Source organism: Populus euphratica, unplaced genomic scaffold (assembly GCF_000495115.2).
Source record: "Populus euphratica unplaced genomic scaffold, PopEup_1.0 scaffold1216.1, whole genome shotgun sequence".
NCBI lineage: Eukaryota > Viridiplantae > Streptophyta > Magnoliopsida > Malpighiales > Salicaceae > Populus > Populus euphratica.
The window spans coordinates 15,306-18,513 of record NW_011501082.1 but is presented as its reverse complement, the minus strand read 5'-3'; positions in this window follow the sequence as shown (position 1 = coordinate 18,513).

Sequence of the window (3,208 nt, the reverse complement as noted above, 5' to 3'; positions counted from 1 at the left end):
TGAAAAGGTTACACTAATGGTGTAAGAATAAGTATAATGTAAACTTAACATGGACCTTAATGTTTGATCCTAACATGTTTTATATTTATTATCTTGTTCACTTTTAATGCTTTGCTTATGAAATGGTTAATCAAGATTTATGTTGTACAACACTTGATACAGTAAATGCTTGACACTTTCATAGCCGAATCATATGGTATAAGTATAGCTTACACTTGTGCTATGAAAGGAACTTGATTTGTTATTAACATAAGTTATAATGATGAATGCTTGACAAGATTTACAAGTATTATCATTAATCGAATAAGATAACTAATGTAATCATGTTAACAACTTATAATCCGATTGGAACCTTTGTGTGTGGTTTCCAATTGAATAATAAGAGTTTATACTATACTTGTTTGACATACCATTATTGGATCCTCTAACCTTGACATTTATTGTTATCATTGTTTAATCTTTACGCTAATCTTCGATCTCAAAGTTCTCATCAACTTTTTCTTCTTCTTCTTCTTCTATTACTATTACTACTATTAATACTACTACTAGTAGTATTATTATTATTGTTGTTGTTGTTGTTGTATTATTGTTATCTATAATTTATACAATTAACCTCCCTGTGCTTTGACCCTAGTCTTGTTGGGTTATTTATTACTTCGAAACTCCTGCACTTGGGAGAAGACATCAATCTTTTGGTTGAGCAATCATCAGGACAATTCAAAAAAAAAGGTGGGAGTTTTCACCCTATGAGGGAGCTTAGAAGGATCTAGACAGGTCAGTGGAAGAGGAGCTTGGGGAGGATAGTTTAGATAGGGAGTCAAAACAGCTAGAAGGTTTATAGAGTAGAAAGGACCAGTATATTCATTTTATCAGAGGAGTGAGCAGTGACACCCTGGAGATTACTCTGTGATGCTAGAAAGATGTTATATTTGTAAAGGTGAGGGGCATCATTGGATAGAGTGCCCACACGTTGGCAAAGGTTGTTATTATTGTAGGGATATAAGTCATAGGAAGAAGGATTGTCCTCATAGAATTATCGAGGGAACTCCTGGTCGGGGGATTCAGGTTCAAAGCCATTAACAATTAGTAACAATGGATTGTCCTATCAGGCCTACCTACTCAAGGACGAGTGCTACTCATGGAAAGCCCAGAAATCAGAAGGGTAGGACATAGGGACGAGTATATCACATAACTTGTGAGGATGTGGGAGCTGTACTTGATATGGTGGCAGGCACTTTACAATTACATACAATGCAATTTTATGCTTTAATTGATCCTAGAGCTAGTCATTCCTTTGTATCTTATGGAATTGTGAATAACTTGCATGTGTTATCTAGTAACTTGGGTGTAGGAGTGACTGTTAGTACATCTCTGGGAGAGAATATACTTATTGATTATATTTATAGAAGGGTAAAACTATATATTGAAGGGGTAGAGTTAAGGGTAGATCTTATGCAGTTAGAGCTATATGATTTTGATGTGATTCTAGGCATGGATTGATTGTGTAAACATAAAGCACAAGTGGATTATTTCACCAAGACGATGACAATCCATGGAATAGGAGATAAAAGAGTAGTGTTTAGAGGGAAAAGAAAAGTGATTTCAAGTTGTGTAATCTCAGTCTTGGTGGCTAAAAGAGTTTTTTTTGCTTGCCTAGCCCATGTAAAAGAGCTGGAAAAGGATAGTATAGAATTGGCTAGTATTCCTGTTATGAGGGAGTTTCAAGATGTATTCCTACAAGAGTTGTCTGGATTACCTCCAGTTAGAGAAATTGAAGTTTTCATATAAACTATTCCAAGAGTTTCTCCTATAGCCCAATCTCCTTATAAGATGGCACTTATGGAATTGGCAGAACTGAAGGTCCAGCTTTAGGAATTGCTAAATAAAGGCTTCATTCGACCAAGTAACTCATCTTGGGGAGCTCTGATATTATTTGTAAAGAAAAAGGATGGCACCCTTTATTTGTGTATTGATTATCGTGAATTGAATAGAGTGACGGTGAAGAACAGGTACCCACTCCCATGAATAAATGACTTGTTTAATCAGTTAAAGGGTTTTATGGTGTTCTTTAAGATAGATCTGAGATCTAGATAGCACTAGTTAGAATCAAGGAACAAGACATACAAAAGACTGCTTTCTGAACTCGTTATGGGCATTACAAGTTTTTAGTGATGCCTTTCGGGTTAATAAATGCTCCAGCCATGTTTATGGACTTGATGAATAGGGTGTTTCGGCCTTACTTGGACCAATATGCGGTTTTATTTATTGACGATATCTTGGTATATTCAAACTTTCACTTGCAACATGAACAACATTTAAGGGTTGTTCTAAAGACCTTAAGGGAGATTTAATTATATGCAAAGCTGGATAAGTGTGAGTTTTGGCTTAGGGAAGTAGTATTTTTAGGCCATGTAATATCCGTAGAAGGGATATTTGTGGATCTAATATAGGTTGTGGCCATGTTAAAATGGGAAAGGCCTACCAATATGATAGAAATCTGGAGTTTCTTGCGTCTTGTTGGATCTTACCGAGATTTATTGAGGGGTTCTCTACCATAGCATCACCTTTAACTAAGTAAACCCGTAAGGAAGTTAGGTTTGTTTGGTCAGAAGAGTATGAAGTGAGCTTTCAAGAACTAAAGGAGAGGCTCATTTCTGCTCCTGTATTAGCCCTTCCTTTGGGGGTAGAAGGGTTTGTGGTACATAGTGATACCTCAAAAAAGGGTCTAAAATGTGTATTGATGCAACTCTGGCATGTAATTGCTTATGCATCAAGATAGTTAAAGTCGCATGAGGTGAATTACCTAGTTCATGACCTAGAACTTACAGCGATGGTGTTTTCCTTAAGATTATGGAGACATTATTTGTGATTAGTACTTAAAAGTGCATTTTTATCAAGGTTTTATATCATCATTTTACACTTGAAGTATTAATAACTCTTTAACTAAAGCATATTTGATAATAACATATCTAATAATATAAGATACCTTTAATTTATGGTAAATATTCATTTTAAATACAGGCCTATCATATAAATGAAAGGGTTGATTGATGAGTTTAAGAACTAAAATTGAAAGGACAAAAAGATGGTCAAACTTAGAAAAGAGATGCTGGTATAGTCCAAACCGGGACATTGTTAGGTAATTGGGTCATATGTGAAGCTGTAGATCTCGAATTTAGGTCTACTTTATATGGATAAAAAGGTAAGA